Below are 24,493 nucleotides of genomic sequence, written 5' to 3' on the forward strand. Positions count from 1 at the left end.
AAAATTGTCCAACAAAAAATAAAAACATGCAAGCAAACCAACATAAACCAAGTATATTGGGTTTCTTCTCTCAATTTTTTTGTGATACTCTCAATATATCTAATAAGTATAAATATATTTATTTGTATGAACCATGTTTAATATATAATTATATATATACTTTAATTTTTTTGTGAGGTATATATATACTTTAATTATCTATGTTTTTTCGTAGAGCAAACGTTGCTGATCCAAGGCCCAAATTAGCTTCCAGCATGGCCCTACCAGCCCCCAATCTAACACCTAAAAAAAGGAATTCTCATAAGAAAAAAATTTGTTTCGTTCGGCACCAAACGGAACACTACCTCATCCCCCAGTACTCTCTCGGTCTCTCCTCTCCTCTCCACTCACCCAACCTCTCTCGCTCCCGGTCTGCCCTCCCTCCCCCCGGCGCATCCGCCGCGCGTGTCGATGAGCTCCTGCCGCAACCGCGCGACTCCGACCATCGACCACCGCATCTGCCGCATGCATCGGCAAGTTGCCGCGCGAGGAAGATCGCCACTGGTCCCGCAGCAGCCTTAGTTGGAGGAGGACGATAGGTCCATGGCGACGGATGCTCAAGTAAGAGGAGCGGCCCCAATGGTGGCGGCCTCGAGCACCAGGATAAGTGCAAGCTGGGGATGCAGGAGAGGTGCAGCGCGGGGCTCGGGGCTCCGACGAGCTGGGTGCGGCGCGACGGACGACGATGGACGCAGGGACACGTTGATCCGGGCGCGGGTGCTCAATCCGGTCCCGTTCCGGCCGGATCCGCGGCGGTGCTCATCTCCGGCGAGGTGGCCGGTGACTCGCGGGACGACGGCGGCGCAAGACCACGGGAGGAGCTCATCTCATGGGGCTAGGGCGCGAGGTCCTGTTGGCTTCGGTTGCCGGTGGCTTGACGCAGGGGTGGCGGGGGTCCGGCATCATGGAGGCTCTTCGAGGGCGAGGAAGCAGACGGCCACGGCAACTTTGAGGCCGGCGGGGGCACCGTCTCCGCGTTCGATGGTCGTGGTGAATGTCGCGGGCTCCAACGCGGCCGCCGTTGGCTCTATCCCCTATAGGTAATTCCCCCTTAATATTACCCCTTGAAATTGCCATGATTATCCCAGGGAGAGGCATAACCTTTTTCTTTTTGAGATTCAGAGTAGTAAAGCTACTCTGCTGAAACCACAAATTCAGAGATCATAAGCGGGCGGAGGCAGTCCGGTACGTCGGCAATCCTCTCCTGGCCTTCCGAATTCCTGGCCAACGCAGCAAGCCCATCAGCAAGGGCATTGCACAATCTCCCCACGCTACTGCTTCCCTGTCATCAGTTCCTTAATCCGAATTTGGCAATCAAGTTCCAAAATCACGGGGCCCTGTAGATCCTTGAGAGCATGAAACCCAATGAGGGCTGCTTTTGCTTCGGCCTCCTCAACACCTGCGACAACACCTGCAGAATATTCAGAATAAATCGCAAGAACTGCACAACATTCAGATAAAAATAACAACATGCCCTTTGCTGTCCCTTGCGACGGCACCTGCAGAATATTCACCCATTTCCTCCAAGTACGAGGCTACAGAATTTAGTTTGATTGATCCCAAGGCCAGCCCTGTCCAATGCAAGTGCTGCGTGGTGGGGCAGCAGGGCTGCTGTACCACAATTGCACCCACACCTTTTCCTGCTTCATGATCGCCACTCATTACCGCTGATTTAAATTCTTCAGAATACCTCGCAAGAACTGCACAGATTCCATAATCGATTCTTTGCCCACACTGCGAATGCAGTCCTCACGCAGGCACAACCTTTTTTTTTGGTATTCATACAGATCAGTTTGTATACTTTGCAGATTGCTTGGCAATTTTTGTATCTATTCATGTCACTGTCATAGCGGGTTAGTTTCCGATGCTTGACGGATGAATTATCTGTATATTTTTCAGTCCAACAATTCAGTGCGCTCTTAGCGCTTTGGTGTCTTTGGTTTAATCGCAAAGTGTGTACACTTGGTATCGGTTCTGTCAAAATGAATACGGCAATAACTTGGTTGGAAAAGGAACTACAACATAGCAGTGGGCACTCAGGGAATGTCAATGCACAAAAGGACACCATTGTTAACACAAAACAAAGTTCTTCTAGTACCTCAACAAAAATGCACCCGATCCTCTAGATTTCAATAGAAGGACTCTAAATTTATGTCACTCTGAAAGTCACATCTCTCCATCTCCATGAACAAATCACATCACAGGAACATTCCATCTAGTATGAAACTTCAGACAGGGAAATAGATTGAAATTAAATTCCAATCTGGGTGGCTGCCACCTCTGAGATATCCACCCTTACAAACGACCAATCCTCTGATTTTTGTTGTTGCAAACTGCACTAAAGAGCTTTTTGAATCGCGTGGTCGATCAAAAGGCCGTGGAAAAATATCCCAAACAATATCGATAGATTGATGTGCAGACGTGAACATATTTAAAGGGCGGGGAAGACGAACCAGCGGTAGTCTTCTCTGTGATCATTTGCGTAGCCACCTTCTTGACCTCATCTTCTGTGAGCATCCCATCAATGTTCATGTTCCACCTGTTAATGTGAGACACCCAAAGGAAAAAATTTATCAGTATGTTAGATTGACTTAAACTGAACATAGCTTAGTCCAAGATGTGGTCAGTAATCTCCGTCTAGACCTCTCTGAGCCGATCCTTGTTAATGCCTTCATCCGGCTCAATGTTCCTCTGCCTCGACATATCCCGAACAGCTTGTCAGCAAACTCCTTGGAGTTCTCCATGCCTTGGATCTGAGAAGCATGCCCAATAAAAAGTTTAACAATTAAATGGCACTGCAAAAGTAATTAGAAAGTCTAACACATTTGCACAATTACTGTATTATGAAACCTGTAAAAACTCAGTTACTGGACGAGCATACAAACTGAAAATCCTACTGTTTTATATAATCTTCACATTCCATTCATCAAGCAGATAGTAGCAATCATTCTAATAATTTGAATCAAAACTTGGAGACTCCCAATTATGAAAAGCACAAGCGTTGAACAAATTAAGTTGGCTGAGATGGTTGTGCCCTCCAATTGCAGTCTGATGGATCGCGGGTTCTAGTCCCCTTGTTCGCGACATATTTTTCTCAATCTCCACCTTTGTTTTCCGCCATCAATCATTAAAAAACCAGGAGTGCGGGCAATCAAGGGATTTACCGGGAGTGCGGGTGATCACAGGATTAGTGGGGACGTAAGCAAACAAGGAAAAATAAGGCAGTTCGAGCGGACGTACAACCAACATAGGATTCAGATCCGATGGCAAAGGATCCGTTCGGATCTATTGCAGAATTCCTGTGTTTAGATTTTTTGCGTTTTTTATAAAAATATTTTATATATTAATATTAAACACATATAAACAAGAGTGGAACAAACCGAACTGTTTTTTCCACCCACACAGCCTTGCCCCCTCCTAAAAAAAGTCTTATCCCCTAAAATGGCATGCTTATCCTCGATGCACATGACAGCGGCTAGTTCCTCTCACTCTCTCCCCCTCACAGCCACTCCAGTCCATGGCGCCCCTCCCATCGACGGCGTCGCCCGACCCTTCCTCTCCCCGTCAGGGCGTTGCCCCGCCATCTCTCCTCCACGCCACAGCTCCGCCCGCACGATCCTCTCCCCGCGACGGCGTCGCCGGCCTCCTTCTCTCCCCGTCAACATCTCGCGCCGCCGTGTCAACGCCAATCCCGCGCGCCCGCTGGTCTGGCATCCTAGGCAGCCAGAACCGGATGGTAGTTGCAGAAGGGCTCACGGCTCTCCGTACATGCCGGCCACGTAGCTGTACCGTCCGGATGTGGGTGGGAAGACCACGGCGCCCTTGTCGTCGAGCCCGGTCTTCTACCCCACTCAAACTGCGCTGAGCACAGTCGCGCTACCGCCTCGTCGATCTCCATGACAGGCCACCCCAGGCCGATAGGTAATGCACCAATGTAGCCAATTAATCTCTGAATTTCCAAAGTGTAGAATACTTCTTTTCATACCTTCATATTTTTGGTGAATACAATGTTGTTCTGAAGTACCACCAGGCTAGTTCAGAAAACTGGTATCAGTTATTTGCGCAATGTATTCACATATGCCTCTTCTATTGTACAATGTTCTTTTTTCTTGTGAGCTATTGATCGCAATGTTTGACTAAAATGGATTCAAGGATATACATAAGCATATGAATGCAGACATACAGATGCATTATCCGGAAAAAGAAAGATTCAGAAGTATTAGCGATGCCATCTGTTGAAGCTAGACATAAGTACCTGAAATACATTGGAGCCATGATCTTCATGATATAATAGACAGTTATGTATCATCTTCCAGACACAACTAAAATTTATTTGCTAAACAAGCAGGGCATTACTCAAGTGAGCTGATGAAGTAAGAGGAATCCAGAGGCGTGGGATTTGCACTGTGTATCACTTTAAGCATGGTTGGCCGCATCGTTGGCTCCTCTTGAAAGCACATGTACTACTTGCACCAAGAGGTAGTTTCCAGTTAAATTCTCTCCATTACCTTAGTTAATAGCCTGGGTTAAAACCGTAGTTCCTGTTGTTAGCTAGATTTTTGTGTGCTAACACCATTGTGTTTAAGAACACGTTGTGATGTTCGTTCTGATTTGTATATAATTTTTGTAGTTCTGCAGCAAGAATTTAACAGTCGAAAAACCGTATCAACTATATGTATGCCCCAATGCGATCAACAACAAGAAATTATGCTCGCAATTACCTGGCACTGGCACTGGAGTCATTCGGGAAGGATGCTCAAGATTAGGAATGTCACCAAGAGGGGCTCGGCTAGAGTTATCACCAAGAGGGGATCGGCACAGATTTGTCGCCTCCATATCTTCAAGCGTCATGGTCTGTCGGCGCTTGTAACGAAATAAAATAAACCATTATTATTTCTGTGAACTGTACACATTAAATATATACCGGGCCAAAATCTAACTTTGAAGCATGCGATCAGGTTAGGCGAGATACTCTACATCTGCACTATTAGATTAGTACATTGTCATATTTTGCTTCAATGAAAAACACAACATCAGTGATACAACTTTGTTTCACTAATTGATCAGTACATATGTTTTTCAACCATTAGGTTTTTGACCAGGTATATTTGTCTTGAATGGAAGGACAAACACAAAGAACCATTACATCAAGAAGCTATCAGGCTTGAGGGCCTCACATATTTTCATGACGCTTTCTGAAGTAAGTTACCAAGTTGAAATCTGTTCTCTCAGCACTACTTTATCATGTATGATATTTTTATTCTTTCTTTCCCAGAACTTATCTCTTTCCTTGTGTTGGAAATAATATTTTATATGGTTACTTGACAGTATGAGCCAGAGCTATTTCCTAGTCTGATTTCTCCTGGGTGTACTCTGCTTTCTGGTGTCTGATTTGATGACAAGAATATTGTGTCGACGGTCAGCGCCTGGATTGTAAATTGGACTTGAAAGCAATAGCTCTCTAGGCACGCAATGCAGATTATAACCCCAAGGTAAAATCATTATCCTAATGCATTCTTCATGATGTTGGCTTTTCCCCCTTACTGGGCCTGTGATGCTATATTTCCAAAAACATCCAAATTTTATCACTTTGCTAGCATCCACATGTCTTTGTGAATCCTGCTGTGTAGATGGTGGATAGCCTGGTAAAAGAGTAGAGACTTTGTACATGGGTTCTTTTGTGTATGTACCCTTCTGAATTTGTGCTCATTCGCTGAGAAATTAGAGAACACCAGCTTACTAAATAATTTTTGATCGAATGGTGAGTTGAGACTCTCTACCTGACTGCCTTTTAGGCTTTAGCATGAGGGTAAAGGTTATTCAAGCATATAAACGGTCAACTAATAATATGAAGGGTTATACCACAGAAAAGTCATTATACCTGGAAGCTGACAATCAAGCAATAACCTTAGGGAATCTACAACTAAAGCATGCATGACATCCACCTAAACAAAATTTAGACATGTACTCCCTCCGTCCCATAATGTAAGACGTTTTTTGACACTAGTGTAGTGTAAAAAAACGTCTTACATTATGGGACGAAGGGAGTACATTGCACACACATATTTCAGCATACATTGAGCCAAAAAAATCACACACCGTGGCCTTCTACCCTACTACTTGCTGAACAAAATTCATTCGTCGCACACATTAGCCTGTTGCAGTACTACTTGCTGAAGCTGCTGAGAACGCACAATCAACAAGAACAACACAAAATCGTGAAAGAGAGGGTCGATGACTCGAGGTAATCAGTTACCATGTCTAATTGTGATCTGGTGGGGAAGAGAAGCTGGATTGGCAAGGAAGAGAAGCTCCAGCCAGCGACAAGGAAGAGAAGTAAGACCCCAACGGCGGTGCTGAATCAGAGAAGGATCCAGCAGTGCAATGCGGTGGCAGTGGAAGCGGCACGATCCAGTAGTGCATGGCGGCGGCGGCACAACAGGAGTAGTGCGCGGCCTCTCCTCCCCGACGGAACCGGCGCCCCACCTGCCTCTCTGATGGTACCACACACCCGCAACATCCCTCTTCCCTCCAGTACATAATTAGCAATTGCATCAACCAGGCATCAATTGTTCTAAATCATCCATCAAACCATATTCTAGGGACTAATAGAAAGTTACCTTTTGAGGCAAAAGCTTCAGCTCAAACATGATGAATTTTGGCCTGAATCTTGGCTAACTCATCTCCTTTCTTTTGTCCCCCATAGTCTTCTCTCTCCCTGGCTATTTCCCCTAGATGTGTTAGCACAGGAGTAGCAGCTCACCTCTCAAGGCCCCTCTCTCTGCTCCATCGCATCTGTGATCCACTTCTATAAATGCGGGCAGACAACATCACCTAATCTTGCATAATCTAAACCAAGACCGCATCAAAGAACCAGGTTAGAATCAAAGGAGGGAGACAGGAGGGAAGTAAATGCATAATCAGTTATCTGCTTGTAACTCAAGGAATTATACCGCAACATTTCCTCAAGTGCAGGCAAACTCGAATGATGGTTAGTAAATGTTACATGTTTGCTAACTCTACATTTTTTCTTACATAAGTATGCATTTGGACTGATAATCATGCCTGATTTGTAGTGCCGCTTGATGAAACATCTGCTTTTAACTCCGGAACTCATGCTTCAGCATATGTTCCATTGTGGGATAATCCTACACTTGGTTAGTAATATTTCCTATTTTCTTAACCTGCATCCGTGATGCGTCACTTAACATGTTTATTAGTATGTCATGTCACTCCTGCTTGACATGCCAATTCACAAAAAATAAAAAAATCCCAGTGACCTGTGAACCTGCCTGTTAACTTAAAATTTGATCAGTTGTGGTGCCTTTATGGACCATGACTGGATACATAATAAGTTTGATATTTTTTTTTGCTGTGACCACAGGGAGGCAAGCCCAAGATCACATGAAGGTGTCATTTGCATTGCAACTGAACACTACATATCAGTAGTTCAGATGTTTCCTCTTTGATCACATGAAGGTGCCATTTTGTTTCCTGAATTTTTCCGAAGGCATGGTTAGACATTTGTCATGTGAGTTTGTGCAATGGGTACCGAGCTTACACTCACGTGCTTAACCTGACTTCTTCTACAAGATAGGAACATGCGTTGGCTGTATGAACATGCGTTGTGTATAAACTGTGTGTATAAACTTCATTGTTTACCTATATCCGCAATGATCTCGTCGGGGGAACCTGGACGCGATCGGCGGCAGGCCCTCAACGGGAACAGCGCCAGATCTGGGGGATTGGCGTCCTCCTGAAGGGGACTGTCGCCGGATCTGACGTGCGAGGGCGGCAGATCCTCAATGGGATCGGCTGCGTCTCGTGAAGTGGAGGGCGGCGGCGAAGGGATGGAGCGGCGGCGGCGCCGAACGAGTCGTGCATGCGAGTGGTTCTCACTCGAGGGCAGGAGGCCTCGCTCGTAAGTGCGAGCGATCGCTGGTTTTTTTTCGTAGGTTTTTTTCGGCCCTTTTTCTCTGGTGCGATGGGAGGTCTGTCCTTGGATCGACGGACGTGGAGGGATCACTGGTTTTTTTTTGGTTGACGTGTCTACCTGCGAGGTGGGAGGGGGGACGAAAATAAACCAGGGGAGGTGGGACGAAAATTAACCGACGGAGACTACCAACTGAGACATTAGGAGTAGAGATATGATCGAGTAACTGTGGAGGGGGGCACCGCACACGGCGAAGAGAAGGCTTGGTGTGCCCCCCTCCCACGTATATAAAGGGGGGAGGAGAGGTGGTTGGCCCAAGGGGGGCGTGCCATGGGGGGAGTCCTACTTGGACTCCCGGTTCAAGTAGGATTCGCCCCCCCCTTCCTATTTCCACTAGGAGAAGAAGGGAAGGAGGAGAAGAGAAGGAAAGAAGGAAAGGGGGGCCGCCCCCTCCCCCCCCCAACCCTAGTCCAATTCGGTTTGGGCTTGGGGGGCGCGCGCCATCACCTGGCCGCCGCCTCCTCTCTCCACTAGGGCCCATGAAGGCCCGTTAAGGCGTTAACTCCCGGGGGGGGGGGGGGGTTTGTTTCCGGTAACCCCCCGTACTCCGAAAAATGTCTGAACCTATCCGAAACCATTCCAGTGTCCAAACACAACCTTCCAATATATCAATCTTTATGTCTCGACCATTTTGAGACTCCTCATCATGTCCGTGATTTCATCCGGGACTCCGAACAAACTTGGTACATCAAATCACATAACTCATAATACAAATCGTCATCGAACGTTAAGCGTGCGGACCCTACGGGTTCGAGAACTATGTAGACATGACCGAGACACATCTCTGGTCAATAACCAATAGAGGAACCTGGATGCTCATATTGGTTCCTACATATTCTATGAAGATCTTTATCGGACAAACCGCATAACAACATACGTTGTTCCCTTTGTCATCGGTATGTTACGTGCTCGAGATTCGATCGTCGGTATCATCATACCTAGCTCAATCTCGTTACCGGCAAGTCTCTTTACTCGTTCCGTAATGCATCATCCCGCAACTAACTCATTAGTCACATAACTTGCAAGGCTTATAGTGATGAGAATTACCGAGAGGGCCTAGAGATACCTCTCCGATACACAAAGTGACAAATTCTAATCTCGATCTATGCCAACTCAACAAACACCATCGGAGACACCTGTAGAGCATATTTATAATCACACAGTTATGTTGTGACGTTTGATAGCACACAAGGTGTTCCTCCGTTATTCGGCAGTTGCATAATCTCATAGTCAGAGTAACATGTATAAGTCATGATGAAAGCAATAGCAATAAAACTAAGCGATCATTTATGCCAAGCTAACGGATGGTTCTTGTCCATCACATCATTCTCTAATGATGTGATCTCGTTTATCAAATGACAACACACGTCTATGGTTAGGAAACTTAACCATCTTTGATTAACGAGCTAGTCAAGTAGAGGAATACCAGGGACACTTTGTTTGTCTATGTATCCACACATGTACTAAGTTTTCGGTTAATACAATTCTAGCATGAATAATAAACATTTATCGTGATATAAGAAAATATAAATAATAACTTTATTATTGCCTCTAGGCATATTTCCTTCAGTCTTCCACTTGCACTAGAGTCAATAATCTAGATTACATAGTAATGATTCTAACACCCATGGAGTCTTGGTGTTGATCATGTTTTGCTCGTGAGAGAGGCTTAGTCAACGGGTCTGCAACATTCAGATCCGTATGTATCTTGCAAATCTTTATGTCTCCCTCCTTGACTTGATCGCGGACGGAATTGAAGCTTCTCTTAATGTGTTTGGTTCTCTTGTGAAATCTGGATTCCTTTGCCAAGGCAATTGCTCCAGTAGTGTCATAAAAGATTTTCATTGGACCCGATGCACTAGGTATGACACCTAGATCGGATATGAACTCCTTCATCCAGACTCCTTCATTTGCTGCTTCCGAAGCAGCTACGTACTCTGCTTCACACGTAGATCCCGCCACGACGCTCTGCTTGGAACTGCACCAACTGACAGCTCCATCATTCAATATAAATACATATCCGGTTTGTGACTTAGAGTCCTACGGATCAGTGTCAAAGCTTGCATCGAAGTAACTGTTTACGACGAGCTCTTTGTCACCTCCATAAACGAGAAACATATCCTTAGTCCTTTTCAGGTATTTCAGGATGTTCTTGACCGCTGTCCAGTGATCCATTACTGGATTACTTTGGTACCTCCCTAAACGAGAAACATACGGATCAATGTCAAAGCTTGCATCGAAGTAACTGTTTACGACGAGCTCTTTGTCACCTCCATAAACGAGAAACATATCCTTAGTCCTTTTTAGGTATTTCAGGATGTTCTTGACCGCTGTCCAGTGATTCATTACTGGATTATTTTGGTACCTTCCTGCTAAACTAATAGCAAGGCACACATCAGGTCTGGTACACATCATTACATACATGATAGAATCTATGGCTGAGGCATAGGGAATGACTTTCATTTTCTCTCTATCTTCTGCAGTGGTCGGGCATTGAGTCTGACTCAACTTCACACCTTGTAATATAGGCAAGAACCCTTTTTTTGACAAATCCATTTTGAACTTTTTCAAAACTTCATCAAGGTATGTGCTTTGTGAAAGTCCAATTAAGCGTCTTGATCTATCTCTATATATCTTGATGCCTAATATATAAGCAGCTTCACCGAGGTCTTTCATTGAAAAATTCTTATTCAAGTATCCTTTTATGCTATTCAGAAATTCAGTATCATTTCTGATCAACAATATGTCATCCACGTATATCAGAAATGCTACAGAGCTCCCACTCACTTTCTTGTAAACACAAGTTTTTTCAAAAGTCTTTATAAAACCATATGCTTTGATCACACTATCAAAGCGTATATTCCAACTCCGAGAGGCTTGCACCAGTCCATAAATGGATCGCTGGAGGTTGCACACTTTGTTAGCACCTTTAGGATCGACAAAACCTTCTGGTTGCATCATATACAACTCTTCTTTAAGATATTCATTAAGGAATGCAATTTTGACATCCATTTGCCAAATTTCATAATCATAAAATGCGGTAATTGCTAACATGATTCGGACAGACTTAAGCATCGCTACGGGTGAGAAGGTCTCATCGCAGTCAAATACTTGAACTTGTCGAAAACCTTTCGCAACAAGTCGAGCTTTGTAGACAGTAACATTACCGTCAACGTCAGTTTTCTTCTTGAAGATCCATTTATTCTCTATGGCTTGCCGATCATCGGGCAAGTCAACCAAAATCCACACTTTGTTCTCATACATGGATCCCATCTCAGATTTCATGGCCTCAAGCCATTTCGCGAAATCTGGGCTCATCATCGCTTCCTCATAGTTCGTAGGTTCGTCATGGTCAAGTAACATGACCTCCAGAACAGGATTACCGTACCACTCTGGTGCGGATCTTAATCTAGTTAACCTACGAGGTTCGGTAGTAACTTGATCTGAAGTTTCATGATCATCATCATTAGCTTCCTCACTAATTGGTGTAGGAATCACTAAAACTGATTTCTGTGATGAACTACTTTCCAATAAGGGAGCGGGTACAATTACCTCATCAAGTTTTACTTTTCTCCCACTCATTTCTTTCGAGAGAAACTCCTTCTCTAGAAAGGGTCCATTCTTAGCAACGAATATCTTGCCTTCGGATCTGTGATAGAAGGTGTACCCAACAGTCTCCTTTGGGTATCCTATGAAGACACATTTCTCCGATTTGGGTTCGAGCTTATCAGGTTGAAGCTTTTTCACATAAGCATCACAGCCCCAAACTTTAAGAAATGACAACTTAGGTTTCTTGCCAAACCACAGTTCATATGGTGTCGTCTCAACGGATTTAGATGGTGCCCTATTAACGTGAATGCATCCGTCTCTAAAGCATAACCCTAAAACGATAGCTGTAAATCAGTAAGAGACATCATAGATCGCACCATATCTAATAAAGTGCGGTTACGACGTTTGGACACACCATTACGCTGTGGTGTTTCAGGTGGCGTGAGTTGCGAAACTATTCCACATTGTTTCAAATGAAGACCAAACTCGTAACACAAATATTCACCCCCACGATCAGATTGTAGAAACTTTATTTTCTTGTTACGATGATTTTCTACTTCAATCTAAAATTCTTTAAACTTTTCAAATGTTTCAGACTTATGTTTCATCAAGTAGATATACCCATATCTGCTCAAATCATCTGTGAAGGTCAGAAAATAACGATACCCGCCACGAGCATCAACGCTCATCGGACCGCATACATCAGTATGTATTATTTCCAACAGTCCGTTGCTCGCTCCATTGTTCTAGAGAACGGAGTCTTAGTCATCTTGCCCATGAGGCATGGTTCGCAAGCATCAAGTGATTCATAATCAAGTGATTTCAAAAGTCCATCAGCATGGAGTTTCTTCATGCGCTTTACACCAATATGACCTAAACGGCAGTGCCACAAATAAGTTGCACTATCATTATTAACCTTGCATCTTTTGTCTTCAATATTATGAATATGTGTATCACTACAATCGAGATTCAACAGAAATATACCACTCATCAAGGGTGCATGACCATAAAAGATATTACTGATATAAATAGAACAACCATTATTCTCTGATTTAAATAAATAACCGTCTCGCATCAAACAAGATCCAGATATAATCTTCATGCTCAACGCTGGCACCAAATAACAATTATTTAGGTCTAAAACTAATCCCAACGGTAGATGTAGAGGTAGCGTGCTGACGGTGATCACATCGATTTTGGAACCATTTTTCATGCGCATCGTCACCTCGTCCTTAGCCAATCTTCACTTAATCCGTAGCCCCTGTTTCGAGATGCAAATATGAGCAACAGAACCAGTATCAAATACCCAGGCGCTACTACGAGAATTAGTAAGGTACACATCAATAACATGTATATCAAATATACCTTTCACTTTGCCATCCTTCTTATCCGTCAAATACTTGGGGCAGTTCCGCTTCCAGTGACCAGTCCCTTTGCAGTAGAAGCACTCAGTCTCAGGCTTAGGTCCAGACTTGGGCTTCTTCACTTGAGCAGCAACTTGCTTGCCGTTCTTTTTGAAGTTCTCCTTCTTCACTTTTCCCTTTTTCTTGAAACTAGTGCTCTTGTTAACCATCAACACTTGATGCTCCTTCTTGATTTCTACCTTTGCAGCCTTTAGCATCGCGAAGAGCTCGGGAATTGTCTTATCCATCCCTTGCATATTATAGTTCATCACGAAGCTTTTGTAGCTTGATGGCAGTGATTGAAGAACTCTGTCAATGACACTATCAACAGGAAGATTAACTCCCAGTTGATTCAAGTGTTTGTGGTACCCAGACATTCTGAGTATATGTTCACTGACAGAACTATTCTCCTCCATTTTGTAGCTATAAAACTTATTGGAGACTTCATATCTCTCAATCCGGGCATTTGCTTGAAATATTAACTTCAACTCCTGGAACATCTCATATGCTCCATGACGTTCAAAACGACGTTGAAGTCCCGGTTCTAAGCCGTAAAGCATGGCACACTGAACTATCGAGTAGTCATCAGCTTTGCTCTGCCAGACGTTCATAACGTCCAGAGTTGCTCCTGCAGTGGGTTTGGCACCTAGCGGTGCTTCCAGGATGTAATTTTTCTGTGCAGCAATGAGGATAATCCTCAAGTTACCACCCAGTCCGTGTAGTTGCTACCATCATCTTTCAACTTAGCTTTCTCTAGGAACGCATTAAAATTCAAAGGAACGGTAGCACGGCCATTGATCTACAACAACAAAGACATGCAAAATACTATCAGGTACTAAGTTCATGATAAATTAAAGTTCAATGAATCATATTACTTAAGAACTTCCACTTAGATAGACATCTATATCTATCTATCTATATCTATACCTATACTAATTACAGACTCCCTAGAAATTACCACGTTAATTAGTAATTAAGAACCGTACATCTGGTGGGACCGAGTTATTACGGTGTAGATAAATCCGAGTACAACAGAAAGCGAAAAAAAGGGACATGTGAAATTTGGCCTCAGAGTTTGACACAAATTGCGCACTATGCCACGGGCAAGTGGAAAAAACAATTTGTTTTATTTACCATCCGTGCTAATCTTCCTCTTTCTTCCTCTTCTCTCAGGCCCATTCTTTATCCCATCTGCTTGCAGCGTCCCTAAAAAAATCCCCTAGCAGCATACATCGTGCGCCTCCGCCGCCAGCCCACAACGGAGTCCCGGCCGCCGGCTCCCCGGTGCTCTCCGCCTCCCCGAAAGGCCGTTTCTCACCACCTTCCCGTACTCGCCGGCTCTTCGCACCTCCGAGGTCTCAGCTCTCCCAAAGATCCTCTCCAACTCGGAGTTCCTCGCGTAGGGCACCGGCTCACACCGGCGTGCGGAGGCGAGGCATGCCGCCGCTCCTCCGACCAGCCAACCATAGCGGCGTGGCTCCTTTGACAAGCGGAGGGGCTCTCCTCTCCCACTGGTCGGCCTTGACTTCGACTCCTACAGCTGCACCTCGACTTCAGGTCACACCGGCCAGCATTCTCCATTGCCAAATCTTAACCATACCGAGTTCCTCCGACCATCGTCGTGAATCTCCAATCAGATAAGTCAGCCTTCATGTGTATCGCCCTTTATATCTCCACTCCGTTCCTCTTTGTTTTGATATATATCTCCACTCTGTTCTGATTGTCAGGAAGAAGGTGGATTGGTGGCCGTTTCCAGTATGTACATGGGACGACAACGGTTGGTTCCTTGGTTGAAGGATGCAATGCATCTCGCTGAATTGCAAGTTGTACTATTTTGGGTCTGCCTAGATACCCAAGCAGGGGAGATAAAAGCTACAAGTTGGGAAGAAAAGCCAGGGATGATTCTCAGTGGTACTCTTTACTTGGTATTTGATGATTACTCTTTACTTGGTACAAGGTTCTTGATGATTTTAATAGTCTGACCCTGCTGTAGAAAGCACTTCACATACATGCCTGGATGTGTTCGAGATGCATTGCAGTGTGTATTCATAGGTGGCCACGAAGGGCGACTAAAAGTAATTCTGGGGATCGAAATCAGATCGAGATGCATCTGCCTGAATATAAAATATAAGGCAAAGTTCAATGTGTGCCCCATCATTGGCCCTGATCTCTCTATCTTCTTAGCCCTCCCAGTGCCCGGCCACTTTCAGTGGTTCTCCACTAATTTCTCCTCTTTACCAATCGAATACGTTCATCTAATTCATGTTTTATAACAAAAAGAGGGGCCATGCAGATTAATTCTTTACATCGGCTCAAGTCTTATTACTAGAAATTGATCTTTCTTCTCAATTGATTTATCTAATGTGGTTGTAGGACTTGCAGCCAATATAAAGAGAAGGAGATTTTTCTTCCAAATGCTATAGTTGCACTTCACATCATTGGGATCGTGGATGTTGATACCAATTGGATGTGCTCCCGTGTTGTCCCAAGTGCAGCAATTTCTCGCTGATGCATCAGGCAAAGATTTTTTTACCCAAAAGGCAAAGATACATAGCTAGCAGTTTATCAGCGGATGACTCTTGCTTTGTTGATTGTTGTGCTTAATCAATATCCTTACAGGTAACTCACATGCCACCATGATCCAGTATGATATTTGTTCAAATGTATAACATACATATCTATTTTTTCTTTCTATGCTTGCACATCTCCGAAGTCTAGACCAGAATGCTGCTTTTAATTATGTTGGCTATGCATGCATGTAATGTGTGTTGTACAACTATTTAGTAAAGCGTTCATTGTATTCTTTGCACATGCCATTTCCAACCTCTTCGAAAGCATATATGTCAACCTGCTACTAATCCATACGTTTTATATACTTACATTACTATATTTATAATTTATTATTATTTTGGAACAGTTTCTGGGTATATCAGGACGTACCAAGTCAGTTTGATAGAACTGATTTGTGAACCCAGATTAATTGCAGAGCCATACCTAATTTTCAAAAGACTTGAGGGCTTTAATAGACAGTGGGGCCTTTTTCCTCTAATCAATGTAGAAGTATTTGATCTTGCCTCAAAAAAGGTTACATTGCCCTAGATTATATGTGAAAATTTAGTTAGCTTATTTGTGTATAAATTATGAAGAATAAAACTATGTTATAATCTGAAAAGAAAATGTATAGAGACAAGTAGAAAGTAATGTGGATTCGAACTACCCCGGTTATATATTAAGACTATTACATCATTGACCTTGCCGCGAACTCTGGATATTCTCGACTCTAGGTCCACAAAGTTCGTGTATGCCATACCTCTAAAAGTAATGTTAGTGTTATGATTCATTAGTAAAGCTTCTCCTCTATTCAGATTGAATCTGAGAAGCCTAACAGCGAGCAAATTCCTCTGTGTTGCTTCAGTTATATGGCTCGAGCTGGCCAAACCTGAAAACTTCAGTGAAGAGTGAAAGTACATCTAAAGTACTTTCTGTTACCTACAATCCTATTACTTGATTTTTATGCTACTGTGCGTATGGGTGAATCTGCAAGATGATGCAAAAATTTGCTTGCAGATAGCATGTGTGTATGTGTACAGATATGCATGTTGTATGTTTATATCAATTTTGCAACATTGATATTTGTTCAGATGGTTCTAAATAGTTCTTCAGTGAAGATTAAGAGTACATCTACATTACATTTTGTTGCCTACCCTATTAAATGATTTTTTTTGCTAATTGTGTGTATGGGTAAATCTGCAAGATGATGCAAAAAATTGCTTGCAGATAGTCTGTATGTGTACACAGATGCTTCTAAGCAGTGCTCTAGCAGAATAGTGCTCCCCTTTCCTTACTGTTGTTGCTAAATATTTGTTTTTTGTGGCATATGAGGACTGAACAGTATCAGGCCATCGACCTCACCCTGGGAGTCCACTTCTTCACGGTCACGACATCCACCTTGACATCCCTATTTTGTGTTGTTTAGTTGCATGTGGTTCATGCAAACTTCCTGAAGCATTTTATTGAAATTGGATAGAACTGAGAAAATCTATGTATACGTACAATTTTGTTTTCCTTTTTCTAGCAGTTGAGTTCCAGAGACGAATGGGGATTGGGGAGGTGAACTTTGAGCTGGAACTCTCTATGTGTTCTTGCAATCATAATGCCGGGGGATTATAAGACAACATACAGTTTGTTCATTTTCTTTTGGAGGTATGTGAACATTGATTCATATGATTAGTCGGTACTTAAGAACAGGGATACCCACACTTTACATGATAATCCAAAAGTTCAGATTTTAACTAAAGATGTTAAGCTATGAGGAGAACCTTATTGGCTCAGCCATCATATTTTGTTTTAGGTAGGTAATCATTAGTTCATATTGCTGAGCAGGCAAAGCCATGGTGTACGAATGGCTCAAGCTATTCTGATATTTGATATAGATTTAAATGACCAGGAGAGCCTAAAAATAGTACTATGCGGAAATGCAGGGAAGACCTAATATGTTCTCATTTGAGAAAAATAAAACTCCCTACTTTCCAACTATTGATTTCATTTGTACATGTAAAAGAAACTATATTAGACAAATATATGATTGATCAGGTTCAATGAAGGTTAGCTTAAATACCATGTATTTTTCTGCACAAAAATTACTGCCTATTGTATGCCATCCTCTTTACATTTGTTAGTCTATAGTCAAGTACAAAAATAAAATTAGTTCAGTAATGCCTTTGCTCCATACGAGCAAACAGTTGTTGTTAATAAAAGGAAAACAGACTATTGATTTCATTAGTTTGCAGGAAAATCACTGTATTTTAACACTTATGCAAAACGAACTTTAAATCACGAGAAATGTTGATTTTTTAATAAAATATCTTGAGGGTGAGAGAATTTTCAGCAAATTCAAAGGAATAGCTAAAGTACCATATATAGAGGGTGACACATGTGGTAATTAACATAACATGGATCTTGCCTTAATTTTCTTATTCAAGGAGTACAATTTGTGTAGGAAAGTCATTAGAAATGAGTGCTATCATTTGTCATACCATGGAAGTACGTTTTGAAGTTTTCTTACTGTAAAGATTTTTCTTCAACATTTATGAGTTGGCTAGCAAAATTATGGTAACTGCAATTCACATCAGGTATAAGGCGACACATAGGGCCGTCATCTAGGTGCATACATCTTAATCTCATTTTCAGTGACGGTTGCTTTGCTATCTTATAAATTGATTATGGCAGAATGTAGAAACCATGTGGTGCTTGTGGCGTTTTTTTTCCTGTTATTATAGATATGTTCCGAGCAATTTAAGGATTCTTTTTGTAAAGTTCATCGTGCTTAGGGTACAATATTTGCAGTATAATTTCTACTAAAACCATCATTCTGTACGCCTTTTCTTTCCCTACTTTTCGTACAGCAAACTGATGGATCGACTAACCACAAACTTAGCATGTGGTATGCAACATGCTTAGTACAGCGCCTTCTAACCATGCAATAGCAGTTCCCACTCCATGCTACTATTATGTACACAGACGGGAAGTTTGTTTGAGAAAGAGGAGTATGTTTCTACTATTTCCTATGTGGAACTAACAATTCACGCCTCTAGCTTCTACTCCCTTTGTAAACTAATATAAGAGCGTTTAGATTACTAAAGTAGTGATCTAAACGCTTTTATATTAGTTTACGGAGGGAGTACTACTTTATCGTTTTGCACAAAAGCTTTTATAACCATGATGCTGATAAATATGTGATAGGTACTTCACGTGCTACCACATTAGTAGGGTGATTTCAATAAGAGTACCAGAATTTATATTCTTCTGCATTAAGATAATATTCACTAACGGAGTTCTATTTTTTTTTACAAACCAGTTCATTCGCCGCGAGGAAAAAATCTACTTGCTGCCTGAGAACCAAAGCCACAATAGATCAAGTTACTTGGTCGGAAGAAATTGTCAAGGGCTGCAGCTTACACATGATCGGGGGTGGCGATCTTAGTCTATCTCACCTGAGTTACATGTTATAAAAAATAGTATAGATGTAGAACAACCTACAGTATAATTGTACGTCTCAACTATCTGTCATATGTCTTACTAACATACCTTTTTTTGAACCGGTCTTATTATTATATTTTTTTGAAGCGGTCTTACTATTATACTCCCTCCGTTTCCAAATATATGTCTTTCTAGAGATTCCAATAAGTGACTACATATGGAGCAAAGTGAGCGAATCTATACTCTAAAATATGTCTACATATATCCGTATGTTATAGTTCATTTGAAATGTTTAAAAAGACTTATATTTAGGAACGAATACTTTGTAGTGCTTATAATTAATGAGTGATAGATTCTTAGGTGTACTACTGTTGATGTGACCAAGGATGTCCAGTTTTACTTGATATTGAGTACTGCAACTTCAAAGCTTCTTCAACATCCGTTTGCTTATTTCATTTTTGTGGAATTAAATTATAATAAAAATTTATTCTTTGATATAAAATATTATTGAAGACATAAGTCATGGAAAAAATTCATACCAATGTATATTGTGTTAGCTGTGTCTATTCGCGTACAGATCATTAGAAAAAAAATTACATCAAACCTTATACCGGTTAGTTGCAACCAAATGACATCTTAAAGTGTGTATTTAAACTTTAGTTATCTCTGACTAATAATTAGCAAATGTTGTTTTGATTTGCTAGGTCAAAATAGAACTTCAAACAACATTTAGTTTATAAAGTATTACTAATATATACATAAAAATAGTGGCCCAAGTTGTACCTTCAGCACTACATCCATATCCAAACTAAAACAAAAATGTGTTTTAGAACGGAGAACCTTAACCTATTTCGTCCTATCGTTGACCATGAACAATGTTTGAAAATTTCAATATAATTTTTGAAAATAAATGTTCAACATAGGATATAGTTGCAATACTTACATATTTAGTGGTGTTATAAAACTAGCCTGTGCGGACGCGCGGGTTGACGGCTAGTCTTTATAATCACCCATTTATGTTGTGACATTTGATAGCGCAGAAGGTGTTCCTCCGGTATTCGGGAGTTGCATAATCTCATAGTCAGAGGAACATGTATAAGGCATGATGAAAGCAATGGCAATAAAACTAAATAATCATTTATGCTAAGCTAACGGGTGGGTCTTGTCCATCACATCATTCTCTAATGATGTGATCCCATTCATCAAATGACAACACATGTCTTTGGTCAGGAGACTTAACCATCATTGATTAACGAGCTAGTCAAGTAGAGGCATACTAGGGACACTCTGTTTATCTATGTATTCACACATGTACTAAGTTTCCGGTTAATACAATTATAGCATGAATAATAAACATTTATCATGATATAAGGAAATATAAATAACAACTTTATTATTGCCTTTAGGGCATATTTCCTTCACTTCTCCCATTGCAAGAAAAACCAATATAGTTGGCCAAACCAAATCGATAGTTCGAAGAGACTTGCAAAGATATCAAATCATGCATAAAAGAATTCAGAGGAGATTCAAATAATATTCATAGATAAGCTGATCATAAATCCACAATTCATCGGATCTCGGCAAACACACCGCAAAAGAGTATTACATCGAATAGATCTCCAAGAACATCGAGGAGAACTTTGTATTGAGAATCAAAGAGAGAGAAGAAGGCATCTAGCTACTATCTATGGACCCGTAGGTCTGTGGTAAACTACTCACACTTCATCGGATAGGCAATGGTGTTGATGTAGAAGCCCTCCGTGATCGAATCCCTCTCTGGCAGGACGCCGGAAAAGGCCCCTAGAGGGGATCTCACGGGTATATAAGGTTGCGGCGGTGGAAAAGTGGTTTCGTGGCTCCCCTGGAAGTTTTTGGGATATTTGAGAATATATAGGCGAAAGAAATAGGTCGGTGGAGTCACGAGGGGACAACAAGGGTAGGGGCGCGCCCCCGGGTACGCCCTCCGACCTTGTGGCCACCTCGTGGCTTCCCTGACGTGCACTCCAAGCCCTCTGGATGTCTTCTGGTCCAAGAAAAATCATCGCGAAAGTTTCATTCCGTTTGGACTCCATTTGGTATTCCTTTTCTGCGAAACTCTAAAACAAGAAAAAAAAACAAGAACTGGCACTGGGCTCTAGGTTAATAGGTTAGTCCCAAAAATCATATAAAATAGCATATTAATGCATATAAAACATCCAAAACAGATAATATAATAGCATGGAACAATAAAAAATTATAGATACGTTGGAGACGTATCAATCGACAAGCCATAGAGAATAAATGGATCTTCAAGAAGAAGACTGACGCTGATGGTAATGTTACTGTCTACAAAGCTCAACTTGTTGCGAAAGGTTTTCGACAAGTTCGAGTTGACTACGATCAGACTTTCTCTCCCGTAGCGATGCTTAAGTTTGTCCGAATCTGTTAGCAATTGCCGCATTTTATAATTATGAAATCTGGCAAATGGACGTCAAAACTGCATTCCTTAATGGATTTCTTAAAGAAGAGTTGTATATGATGCAACCAGAAAGTTTTGTCAATCCTACAGGTGCTCACAAAGTGTGCAAGCTCCAATGATCCATCTATGGACTGGTGCAAGCATCTCGGAGTTGGAATATACGCTTTAATGAGGTGATCAAAGCATATGGTTTTATACAGACTTATGGTGAAGCCTATATTTACAAGAAAGTGAGTGGGAGCTCTGTAGCATTTCTGATACTATATGTGGATGACATATTGTTGATCGGAAATGATATAGAATTTCTGGATAGCATAAAAGGATACTTGAATAAGAATTTTTCAATGAAAGACCTCGGTGAAGTTGCTTATATATTGGGCATCAAGATCTATAGGGATAGATCGAGACGCTTAATAGGACTTTCACAAAGTACTTACCTTGGCAAAAATTTGAAGAAGTTCAAAATATATCAGTCAAAGAAAGGGTTCTTGCCTGTGTAACAAGGTGTGAAGTTGAGTAAGACTCAAAAGCCGACCATGGAGAAGATAGAAATAGAATGAAAGTCATTCTCTATGCCTCAGCCATAGGTTCTATAAAGTATGCCATGCTGTGTACCAGACCTATTGTGTGCCTTGCCATGAGTTTGGCAAGGGGGTACAACATTGATCCAGAAGTGGATCACTGGACAGCGGTCAAAATTATCCTTAGTTTCCAAAGAGGACTAAGGAAATATTTCTTGTTTATGAAGGTGATAAAGAGTTTGCCGTAAAGAGTTACGTTGATGAAAGCTTTGACACCGATTCAGATGACTCTGAGTCTCAATCTGGATACATATTGAAAGTGGGAGCAACTAGCTATAGTAGCTCCGTGCAGAGCATTGTAGACATAGAAATTTGCAAAATACATACGAATCTGTATGTGGTAGACCCGTTGACTAAACCTCTCTCACAAGCAAAACATGATCACACCTTAGTACTCTTTGGGTATTAATCACATGACGATGTGAACTAGATTATCGACTCTAGTAAACCCTTTGGGTGTTGGTCACATGGCGATGTGAATTATGGGTGTTAATCACATGGCAATGTGAACTATTGGTGTTAATCACATGGCGATGTGAACTGGATTATTGACTCTAGTGCAAGTCGGAGACTGAAGGAAATATGCCCTAGAGGCAATAATAAAGTTGTTATTTTATATTTACTTATTCATGATAAAGGTTTATTATTCATGCTAGAATTGTATTGATCGGAAACCTTAATACATGTGTGAATAATTAAACAAACACCGTGTCCCCAGTAAGCCTATACTAGACTAGCTCGTTGATCAAAGATGATTAAGGTTTCCTAACCATTGACATGAGTTGTCATTTGATAATGGGATCACATCATTAGGAGAATGATATGATGGACAAGACCCATCCGTTGTCTTAGCATAATGATCGTTCAATTTTATTGCTATTGCTTTCTTCATGTCAAATACATATTCCTTCGACTATGAGATATTGCAACTCCCGGATACCGGAGGAATGCCTTGTGTTCTATCAAACGTCACAACATAACTGGGTGATTATAAAGATGCTCTACAGGTATCTCCGAAGGTGTTTGTTGTGTTGGCATAGATCGAGATTAGGATTTGTCGCTCCGAGTATTGGAGAGGTATCTCTGGGCCCTCTCGGTAATACACATCATAAGCTTGCAAGCAAACGACTAAGGAGTTGGTCACGAGGTGATGTATTATGGAACGAGTAAAGAGACTTGCCGGTAACGAGAGTGAACTAGGTATGAAGATACTGACGATCGAATCTCGGGCAAGTAACATACCGATAGACAAAGGGAATTACGTATGTTGTCATAACAGTTCGACCGATAAAGATCTTCGTAGAATATGTAGGAGCCAATATAGGCATCCAGGTTCTGCTATTGGTTATTGACCGGAGAGGTGTCTCGGTCATGTCTACATAGTTCTCGAACCCGTAGGGTCCGCACGCTTAATGTTCGTTGATGATATAGTATTATATGAGTTATGTGATTTGGTGACCGAATGTTTGTTCGGAGTCCCAGATGAGATCACGGACATGTCGAGGAGTCTCAAAATGGTTGAGAGGTAAAGACTGATATATAGGACGATGGTATTCGGACACCGGAAGTGTTTCGGAGGGTACCAGGTACTTATCGGGTCACCGGAAAGGAGTTTCGGGCACCCCCGGCAAAGATATGGGCCTTATGGGCCAAAGGGAGGGACAGACCAGCCCACTTGGGGGCTGGTGCACCCCTCCACTTGTTTGGACAGCCCTAGGGAAAGAAAAAGGGGAGGGCTAGTCCCTCCTGCCTTTCCCTCTCATGGGAGAAAGGAAAGGGAGGGGCGCCACCCTCCCCTGCCTTTCCCCGCACTCCAAATAAGGAAAGAAGGGGGCACGGCTTGAGAGGGACCCCAAGTAGGATTCCTCCTACTTGGGCGCCTCCTTTTGCTGCTCCTCCCTCCCTCCCATGTATATATATGTGGGAGGGGGCGCCTAGCACAGACCAGACAATTGCCTAGCCGTGTGCGGCGCCCCCCCTCCACCGTTTACACCCCCGGTCATATTTTCGTAGTGCTTAGGTGAAGCCCTGCAGAGATCACTTCACCATCACCGTCACCACGCTGTCGTGCTGATGGAACTCATCTACTACCTCGACGTCTTGCTGGATCAAGAAGGCGAGAGACGTCACCGAGCTGAACATGTGCAGAACACGGAGGTGTCGTGCGTTCGGTACTTGATCGGTTGAAGCGCGAAGAAGTTCAACTACATCAACCGCGTTGTGAAACGCTTCTGCTTATGGTCTACGAGGGTACATAGACACACTCTCCCCCTCGTTGATATGCATCTCCATGGATAGATCATTGCGTGTGCATGGAATTTTTTTTGTTTTCCATGCAACGTTTCCCAACAACATCCCCTGCAGATCAGGGGGAGCAGCAACCGTCGGCTTGTCGGACATGGTGGATCCCATCTAGTGGTGGGTCGGGGGAGGGTGGCTCTGAGGAAAAGTGGCACCGCCTCCTGTGCACGACGTCGTGGGTGGCGGAGGG

The 24,493-nt window shown here is 42.4% G+C and overlaps 1 long non-coding RNA gene across 16 annotated transcripts; it reads left to right on the forward strand.

Annotated features, from left to right (window-relative positions):
• Positions 1-334: 334 nt before the first annotated feature.
• On the forward strand, positions 335-19,126 carry LOC123165564 (uncharacterized). Of its 16 annotated transcripts, none has more exons than XR_006483052.1 (10): positions 335-1,079; positions 1,162-3,960; positions 4,388-4,518; positions 4,670-4,997; positions 5,130-5,239; positions 5,368-7,030; positions 7,116-7,196; positions 7,424-7,518; positions 14,158-17,187; positions 18,842-19,126. It is a non-coding gene; the product is annotated as an uncharacterized lncRNA (long non-coding RNA). The 16 variants fall into 16 exon arrangements; XR_006483060.1 differs by lacking the exon at positions 1,162-3,960 and having other exon boundaries at positions 14,158-15,603; positions 16,867-17,187; XR_006483063.1 differs by lacking the exon at positions 1,162-3,960 and having other exon boundaries at positions 14,158-15,603; positions 16,877-17,187.
• Positions 19,127-24,493: the final 5,367 nt, after the last annotated feature.

Source organism: Triticum aestivum, chromosome 7D (genome assembly GCF_018294505.1).
Source record: "Triticum aestivum cultivar Chinese Spring chromosome 7D, IWGSC CS RefSeq v2.1, whole genome shotgun sequence".
NCBI lineage: Eukaryota > Viridiplantae > Streptophyta > Magnoliopsida > Poales > Poaceae > Triticum > Triticum aestivum.